General features: G+C 39.5%; 1 long non-coding RNA gene across 3 annotated transcripts; it reads right to left on the reverse strand.

Moving 5' to 3' along the window:
* Window positions 1-5534: 5534 nt before the first annotated feature.
* On the reverse strand, window positions 5535-9197 carry LOC131248253 (uncharacterized). 3 transcript variants are annotated; one of them, XR_009172204.1, is made up of 5 exons: window positions 8801-9197; window positions 8217-8295; window positions 7503-7631; window positions 6073-6258; window positions 5535-5719 (listed from the first exon to the last, which is right to left on the reverse strand). It is a non-coding gene; the product is annotated as an uncharacterized LOC131248253 (long non-coding RNA). The 3 variants fall into 3 exon arrangements; XR_009172189.1 differs by lacking the exon at window positions 5535-5719 and having other exon boundaries at window positions 6038-6258; window positions 8801-9193; XR_009172181.1 differs by lacking the exons at window positions 5535-5719; window positions 6073-6258 and adding an exon at window positions 6939-7413 and having other exon boundaries at window positions 8801-9190.
* Between the last annotated feature and the right edge of the window lie 1068 nt (window positions 9198-10265).

Here is a 10265-nt window from a genome sequence, read left to right on the forward strand (position 1 = left end):
ACTACTCGTCGGAATCAGGAGATGGAGGCGGGGCACCCTTATCCTACAAGCAACACAGGATAGACTTCAGAGTTTGAGTCACCTTCTTAAACTTATGCTTCACAAGGCCTCAAAAATCCATGATATCTTGGCGTAGAACAGCCTGCCCTTCCTCAAGCCGAGTGATACAGGCATCCCTGGCAGCCTGATCTGCGCTCTCCTCTGGTGTTACAGGAGGAGAGCTCTCACTCGTATCCTGTGCCTCAACCTCTTCCTCGTCCTGCTCTGTTTCTTCTTCAATCTCAGCTCCACCTTCAACATAACTCTCATCCTCATCACTCTCTAACTCATCCTCACTCTCTGAGGCCTGTCGACGAGGACCAATCTCCATCTGCTTAAGGGTCGTCAGATTAATGTGACGAACAAGAACTGGCTTCTCTGCCCCAAGCCTATAGCCAAACTCATGTGCAAGCTTACAGATAAGTCGGCCAAATGGAAGCGATTCGGTCCTCCTTGTCGAACGAGCGATAAGGATAATCTGATGTAAGATGTACGTCGGCACACATAACTTCGCTCCTTGCCCCACCTGATACAGAAAATCTACCATCAGGCACGTACACTCGTTGCGGTTGCTCCACCTTGGATATACATTAAACGTACACATGTGGTGAAGCAAGCGGAAGTCATCCGTCATGTTGGTAGCTAGAAGACTTCTATTAGGCTGCCATTTGACCAGACGACCACACAAGAACCGGGTGTGACGATCCCTCTCGCGCATACTGTTCAAATTCTTCTCACTGGCATGCACCTCACCAAGTGGCACATTTAGGAGTCGGGATATCAAAGCGATGCTGACCGTGGCCTCCCGACCGCTACCACAAGGAATCTTGAACTGCAGAGGCTCCAGCGAAGGATCACGAATGTTGGCATAAAAAGCTCGAACAGTACTTGCATTCGCGCAATACTCGGCCTCAAACAAGGGACACCAACTAGCTTCTTCCAAGCCCTCCAACAACAGAAACTCGCCATATAGCCGTGGAACTACATGAGCCTCAAAAAGGACCCTACGACCTTCATAAACTCCATGAGATAGCTCCGCCAACAAGGTTCTTCCAATCGGAGCTCGAGGATCAAGGTCCTGCTTGGTCTGGAATTCACGAGCGGCGGTCGTGCTCGTGGCGGCACCTCTCGTCCTCCGTGCACGAGTTGGGCAGCCAGGCCCGACTTCATCCACGGGCGCTCTCTTCTTCCCCATCAAAGAAAGAAGAGTAGAAATGAAAAATATGGCTGTGATAAACTCAAAGAGGGCCATGAGAAATAAGAGAAAGAGAGAGATAGGAAGGATGATGAAGCTTCCACACACTTGAGATCCCAAAGAGGGATTTGCGAGCCCAAATGAGAAGAAAAGGAGATGTAAACATCAATGGGGGTGAGGTTTAGAGATGGGTTGGATGGGTGTGCACGAAAAATGGAAGAAGAAGAAGATTTGAGAGAGATTTGGTGGAGTTTTGAAGGGAATTAGGAGAAAAGGAGAGCTTGGGAGGGTGGATTGTGAAGGAAGTAGGGCTTAGAAGAGGTTTTAATCAACAAACCGTGGAAGGGTAGGCCACACTAGGCCATAAACTCGTCAGCCCGAGCCGGCCCACCCGGCCTGGCCCGCTGATCGGCGAGGGCTCGCCGAACTGACAAGGACATGGCTGGTCTGTGGACCGTCCGGCGATGGCTCGCCATTTGGGCGAGGTCCTCCTAGCCCCTAAGCTTTAAATGAGGTGGGTCCCCCCTAGGTCCCCCTGGAAATGCCCCGATCGGCCCCTTTGCATGATTCGACGCCCATCGGGCCATTCAGGCAGAAATTTGATACAAACAGATTTCTAGACAATTGAAGGGTTGAAATGGAAAGATAAACCATCTAGACTCATTAATAGATGGTCTAGATTTTGGGTCGCTGTGTGTGATCAAGAGAGAGCACAGACTCAATCTCGACGATCATTTTCAGTAAACTTTCGCCGATAGAAGCAACGGAACACAAACACACAATTTACGATAAACTCGCACCCCAATACACTAAAGTGGCAATAGTGTGCGGTGTGTGACCATAACCCAGGTCCAGTTTAATCTAATTCATGCTTTGATACCAACTTGTAATGCCCTGAAATTCGGGGGTCGAGCATAACTCAGCTCACGAGTTTCAAAACATCACTTATGCAACAGATTGAATGATGGATGTATGTTGTCTGTATGAGTGCATAAAACATGGAATAGATTAAGCCAAACTGCAAATATAATTCAGGGATAAGTGAAGAACGCAAGCGGAAGACTTAAAGAAATATATGTGTACATGTGCAAATCTCTGAAATACATATACATACCAGGTCGTATTTCAAGTGTTACTATTAAAATTTACAAGTATCAAATTACATAATTTAATCCCAAAAGAAATCCCAGAATCCCACGCATCAGAACAAGGCTCACTAGAACCCGCCTGAAAACTGCGTGAAAGAAAATGCAGCTTCATCATCCTCGATCTCCTACTCTGCCTCAGAGGTCTCATCAACATCTGCAACTAAGACAGAGTCTAGTGAGTGTTTAAACACCACCCCAGAACGAGGGGATGAGTGATCAACTCAGTGGAACAATAAAGCATAGGTTAACATGTTATCAATTCAATCAAGTAGTAATGATAAAGCAGAACAATCAAACATGTCCTAAGTACTCTTGTTAATGCAAGGATGTATGTAGAATGATGCATTCCCTCGCGCGTACACCCTCAGCGTCTTCATCTTACGTTACGCATGACATCGCCTCAAAGTGCGCCACGTCTTCAAAGCACATGCAAATGCGGTGCATGAACATGATTACCAAGTTGTTATTAGTCCTTTTCATACAACAAGATTGGGAAGCTAAGGTACCTTCCTCATATCAACGTCCAAACAGTGATCCATTCTAGGGTCATCAGTCCTAGATCATCTCATACGACCATATGGTTTTAGGTCGTTGCAAAGGGCTCGTTACCAATCAATGCACGCCTATCATACCTTCATTACTACAATAAGGCTCGTCACCTCAATGCGGTATCCAAGTATGCTCAAGGTCACTACAAAGGGCTCGTCACCAATCAATGTAGGCCGACAGCACGAATATAGTGTCTTATACCACCATAATCGGCTCACGAGTTTGGTTGCTCACTGGTCACTACGGGGAGGCTCGTCACCCCAGCATAGGCTGACAGCTTGACCACGGTGTCCCATACCACCATGTCTGGCTCATGAGTCTTAGTGGATCAAGGTACAATGGTTTACAGGATTTGCACTGGTAAGTTTGGTACCCTAGATTCAAACAATAGCGTCCATACATGGTGAACATACATCAGACAATCGGGTTACTTGATGAACTCGACTAGCATGAGCGCACTTGTGTTGAACGACATAGAGTGCACAAACACTTCGTGTGGCCAAACCACTGCCGACAACTCTAATATGACTCGGGTTCATCTAATCACGTCCTTTGTGGAGAAAGAAACCTCAGCCACGAACTCAAGGCCGATTACCGATCTCCTGGACTAATTCATAGTCCCAAACACATTCCACTACAACAGATATTCATATCTACAATTTAGAATAGTAATGGAGCAACAACTCAAATCATGTGGTATGTAAGCACTTGAAGAATATCAACTCAACATGGATTTACACACAAGTAATGCTGGAAGTTAAACAACAAAGAATGTAGCTTGCATGAAGGAAATCATACACACAAATAGGATTATTGAGAATCGCTTCTCAACGACCGCAATTAGGTTAATATGTAGCACTTTAGATCATTCAGACATTTCTACAAACACTTAGAATACATAATACAACATACATGACATATGTTGAAATACACGCATTTGGACAATTCCTTTTGCCAAGGAGTTGTCACACATCCATCTAGCATAAATACACGACAAATAATCATGGCAAACACAGGTTCATATTTTATACGTATACGGTACTTCCTACATATACATAGAATACACAAATCGCAATATAACACATGCATATCAGGAACGCAAGATAAACATAGCATTCGACATGTGAAATTTCATCCATAACAAGAATAAACCATTAGCTAAGATTGAAAGCCTTGAAAACCATAACCTATACAATTAAAGTCCGCACCTTAAACCAGAAATAGAACACCGAACTGATTCAAACGATATGTCTTTGTCAACGGCGACAAGATATCTTAAGACAAGAATAGAAATGAGCTACAACAACACATAAACTATTCTAAGCTCTAAAACAGATTAGGGTTAGGTTAACTTACCCAAGAAGGAACTTAGAATCGCCGAAATAACGATTCTAAAGTGATGGTTTAAGGATGAAGAAGAACAGGAAAGAATCTAAGATGATTCACCAACTTCTCTCTCACTTTCTCTCTCTTTTCCTCCCTCTTTCTTAGCTAGGGTTAAGAAATTCGTATGGAAAAGAGAGTTAGGGTTTTAAGGTCTATATATAGGTCTAACATTGATGAAAATAACCCTAAGGCCAAGGTATACTTAGGTTATAACCAAAACAGGCTTCTCTCGATCCAACGGAACACTTCCGGTGGGCCTTTTTCCACGAAAGGTCAGACTTAAGTTCACTGACCATGGATCTTGGTCGTACTGATCGGATCTTCAGATGAGCCATGGCGGACCACACTCAATTCAACGGTCACCGAAACTCGATCAGGTTCACAAACACAAGAACATGCCTGAGCCATCTTTCCTGATCCGAGGGTGAAATTGGGTCAGAATCCAACAGTTAGATTGCTTAAAATCGTCGCATAAGCGACACGACTCAGATTTCATAAAATCTTATTTAATTTCTCACCGTTCTCACACTCTTCACTCCGGACTCAATCAAATCGACCTAAAACATCATCTGGACTTGATTTTTGAGGTGATGGCCAAGTAAAACATGGTGACCAATACAGCCTAAGATTATCGCTATTGGACTTACGACGCGCGGTCCAGGTCCGATCCAAAGCTTCCAAAAATTCTCAAGAGCAACTGGATTTAGCGATGAATCCCAGATTTCAGAGTAACCCTAGCGCTAATGATTTTACAGGTTTTGAGTCATGCAGATCAAATTTAAAGTAATTGATACAAATTTCACAAGCAATCGAGTTTAGCGCTAATTACCCCAATTAACTACTAAGGAAAGTAGAGATAGTACTTGGGTCTTGGCACAAAATTTTTCGGGTTATTACAGATTCATATCCTTTCTCACAATATAAACAACTAGATTCAATTCAACTAGCATGCACAAAATCACATTTTATCTCTTTGAGATCCCCACCATGGTTGTATCAAATGAATGTCACTCAAGCATGATAAAAGATGCAATATTGTAAAAGGATGGTAGCAAAATACACATGCATAGTATATACATATTAAAATTTTTACTTTTTTTCCCATAGGTCCATGTCCATTCCTGTTGGTACACTAATCTGTTAGCATTGAGCATCTGGAGTGCTCGTTCATATCTTCAATTTTACTTGTTGCAATCATATCAAAAGGCTTTAAGGGCAGATCCATCATACAAACCAACTGTAGAATGTCTTGCAATTGTCTTAACATATTTGGGCACAATTTTAAAACTAGCTGGAAACACTCAGGAGGGAATCCAGAAGTATTGTGAAGCTCTAAAGATGGACAGCCACTATATATGTCATAATCTCACGATCTCTTCAATTCTTGTTTTATTGGTGTGACCTTCATATATTTTATATTTCACAACAACCTTATTAATTCTTGGTGTGTTGTGTTTCAAATCTAGCCTGCATGTTACAACCTTGGGGTGGTCTATTATGAGATGCTGCAATATGATTTGGCTCTTAGCTGTTACAAGAAAGCTGCACTGCAAAGGCCTATGTATGCCCAAGCATATTGCAACATGGGTATTATATATAAAAACTGTGGGGACTTGGAATCAACTATTGCTTGATACGAGAGATAGTCCACTGCTTATCTACTCTCATATTTGTAGTCGTAAATAGTGCATGACTCTTGATGCATTTTGATTGATATCTTTAGTGATGGATGTTCTGTTGTGTCAGGTGTTTGACAGTGTCTCTAAATTTTGAGATTGCCAAGAATAACATGGCAATAGCCTTGACAGACTTAGGAACAAAGGTGGGTTTCATTTCAAGGTCCTACATAGTAAGTTACCGAAATATCTCCATATAGCAAGTTGTTTGAGCCCAGATGTCGAGAACGGAATATCTCCATATAGCAAGTTACTGGATAAATCCCTACAGAAAACAAACCAACAAAAATTTCAGTTATATCCTCCATTACATTCTCAATTGCATTAGTCCCTTGTTTTTAGTGTATGAGAAAAGTGGACATATAGGAAAAACACGACCAATGGTCCATATGCAACACATGTAAATGGCCCAACCAATGAGTGGATCAAATTGGTTTTTAGGGTAAGGCATGTTGATGGTGAGACCCACCTGATGAATAGCCCTGTCATGCACACATCTACTGCAAAGAAAACCCTTAACCTCATGTGAGAAAGCATGCATAACATTTCTCCTTCAAATCATTATGTTCAAAGCTATAATGGTAGAGTCACTTTAAGGCTAACTTTGACATTGGTAAGCTTTAAGGAACAAATTATTTGGTAGCAAGACATGCCTCTTAGAAAACATGTGCCATTCTAAAGGAAAATGTTGCATGCTTATTGGTAATTCCAGATCTTCCTACAAGAAAAGAATTTAGGGAACAATTTACTGAAAATCGATCTTTCATTCCATTCTAGACTCAAGAAATTGCCGCTTCTGGCATGGCAATAATAAAGAAATGAAATGGTAGAAACATATAAAAGAGAAATGAATACAGTTCATATTTCTAGGGAAATATACTTTATAGTCAAATAAATGAATAAAGTAGCAGAATTCTTGCTAATTGTAACAAAGCAGTGGAGAAATGCAACCCATTTGTAAAATAAAATCAAAGATTCACGAGTCTGGAAACTTGGGTCACTAATTGGACTCACAGGCAAACCAAAAATATCTTTTTATGACATTCAAGTGAAGAAAATTATAGAAAATTCACAGAATTAGAATAAGAACAACTCATGTTGTAAAACAACTAACATTCAAGGTTTAAGCTTTTCCCAGAACAAAAACACCAACTAGATCTCAAGGCTTCTTCTTTTTTTTTCTTTTTTGTTCTTTTTCTTTTTTAAATGCGAAAATGTTGTGCATCAATGGCATTGAAACAAAGGAACTGTCCAATTATCAGTAAAACCCTTTGGTAGTTGGGGTGAATTTCAATGCACTATCAAATTGAATTGCAAGCATTCATATAATAAAATGGAAATAACCAAACTGCAATTTCCTCCCTTAGCAGGCAGGCATGCAGACATATGGATGGAATGGACTCTATTGATTAATAATTCTCTGTGGACTGTACAACTTATCTGAATCAAATAATCATTCCAACAAAAAAAATCACTTAGCAATGGAAACGGAAAAGGAAACATACTCACCCCATACTCATAGATGGCAATGGTTTTAAGAACCACAAACTCATAATGGTCCATAAATGGCAAAATCACAATGTCGCCAAAGTAATCTGCTTCCTTCTTCAGCACTGCATTGATTTCCTTCCTTGGATTCTATAACATGCAATCTTCAGAATGAGTAGAAATTCAGTAGACAAGAAACCAATAAACATACAAGTACAAGTACAGAACCCACACACCAATCCATAGCTCATGTGGTAGACTCAATGAAAATAACCTCGTTTCAACACTACTAAGGTCTTGGTATTGATTGCCAAGTGGGGTGTGTGTACTAATATGCTAACCAATAAAAAAAAGTATAGAACCCATGGGAATATAATAAAACAGCATGATCCCTGCTAGTAGCAATTGCACTGCTCCATGTGGACACGCCCTGGCCAAGGAATCAGGGCAATCCACTCATGAGGTTGGTCACATGTCCTCAAAAGAAATGGATGGTTAAAAAAATATTGATCTCTGGTCCACATTTAATGTACATGATTGGCCCACATGTAACAAATGACAAGTGTCAATGTGAGAGCCTAGAAATCACTCCAATATGGATTCTTTCACATTTCTCAACTAGTAGCTCCAAGAACAGTAGCCCAATAAACAAAGAAAGGGAAACAATAAAAAATGAAATAGAAAAATAAGCTCTAACAATTTATCAAAAAAAATTATAATAATGATGTCTCTTACCATTGCTAGTACATGCCTTGATAAATCAACTCGTCTAAGTCACTACCTATTTTTACACCAATCATGTACCCTCTTTGTCCTTCATATACCACAATCAAAACAAAATCATTATAATAGAAGGAAAAAAGAAAAAAAAATTAAGAGAGATCTTTTATGGGTTTTATTTAAAAGGTTAAGAAAGAAAAATTCATATATGTGTGTATATTTCAAACAAATAGAATTAGATTGGATTGGATCCTTATATATGTGTCGAATCCAGTTTTTAGTGAAAAGTCACTGCCACCATTATTTCATCCCTTCATCTGGAAGTGCCTTGGGAAATGGTTTTATAGAATGCTTTTTTGCCAACATAATCTTTTGTTTGCTTCAAGTACCTTGAAACTTAAAGGAATAATATTCCAGGGCAAGGAAAAGGAAAACAGAATTCACCATTCAGGGTTCATTTTCCATGGTATCCCATGAAATCACCACATAGACAATCATCGTCAATTTGAGATACTTCCATGTACTACCAAAATGAATCATTTGTAGACATTTTTCATGGTTTTAAGCATTAATATCTAACTAAAATTGAACCTCCTTACAATGGCAGCTTGAGCTTTCAAATCCTCCAGATTAAAATTCCATGCACTGATTCCACGAATGTACTCTTGCTACAAGACCCGAAGAGAATGAGTGCAAGAAATTCAAAATATATAGATAATATCGACATGATTAGCTCCCAGCTATTAGCACTAGTGTTTCATAACAAAAGCCCAACAGAGAGACTGGGTTGAAAACCATATATTTCATAACAAGAACGATTTTCATCTTAATCATTTCATTACTTTTAAACTTTTCATCAATGATATAGTTCACAAGTAAACATATCTATAACCTTCAGCAACTAATGGAACCATACTTCGCCAACCCCTGTTGATAAGCAATATTTACTGGCCAGAAATTAAATCAAGTACTGAAACAAACAACCACTGTCAAAATCCAACTACTATAGTTATATATAGTATAGGATCATTAGATAACCTTTTTAAATGTGTCTAATGTGATGAACAGATATACATGCAACACTTGCCATAGATAAAATGAAGAAAGTAAATTCGTAACCCTCCAGCTCGGGTGACTGCACATACATATTGTGGCCCAAACAAACTGATAACAGGATCATTAAAACCATAGGCCCCACTGCTCAAACTGTTGAAGACTTTGCTTCCTAAAGGGTTGGTTTCAAATGTGGGTGCATAGTATACCTAGCACATCCCTGAAAGTTCAGCAATATCAGCCATGAGCTAGATTCTTGAAAACAACAATTACAACTAATGAAAGAAATCATTTTAGGTGCATGGCAATTAAAAAAAAAAAAGAAGATGAAGAAGAAGAAGAAGAAAACCCCCCACAAATTCTACCCATCTAAACATGGTATATTAATTTAGCAATTTAAAATGTGGACATAAAAAAAGTAATAGTTATTTTAATCAACATAGTTCAAAAACAAACCAACGTTCTTTTAATTAAGTAAATAAAATTTTAGCTTTCAAGACCAACTGCTACTTTCTAAGTCTACAATACCATAGCTTTCAGGATTAACAACTACTTTCAGGATGAATTTACACACCAATCCATACCTTAAGTGGTAGACTAAATGAAAATAACCTTAATTCCCAAGTAGGGTGTGGCTAACAGTGGGGGTATGTGTACTAATGCATTAACTAATTTTATTTTATTTTTTAAAATAGTCTAAAAGACTATTAAGGATTTTAAATATGTAGAAGACTCAAAAGGGCACAAAGGAATGTTTCTTCAGATGGCCCCTGCAGCATTAGAATCTAAATTCAAATGATTATCTAAGATGATTCAGCCCTGCATGGTAGCCGTGGTATGATTGGCACCATTTTCCATCAAAACCTTAGAGATGCATGAAAGGTGTGTAGGCATTAGGCAACCATCATGTGGCACAATCCATACCATTCATATAAATCCCATGGGACTCTAAATCCCACGTTATAGTTGTAATATTCTCACTACAAGGCAATTCACAACAATCTTTGTGAG

The sequence above is a fragment of the Magnolia sinica genome, chromosome 1, assembly GCF_029962835.1.
Source record: "Magnolia sinica isolate HGM2019 chromosome 1, MsV1, whole genome shotgun sequence".
NCBI lineage: Eukaryota > Viridiplantae > Streptophyta > Magnoliopsida > Magnoliales > Magnoliaceae > Magnolia > Magnolia sinica.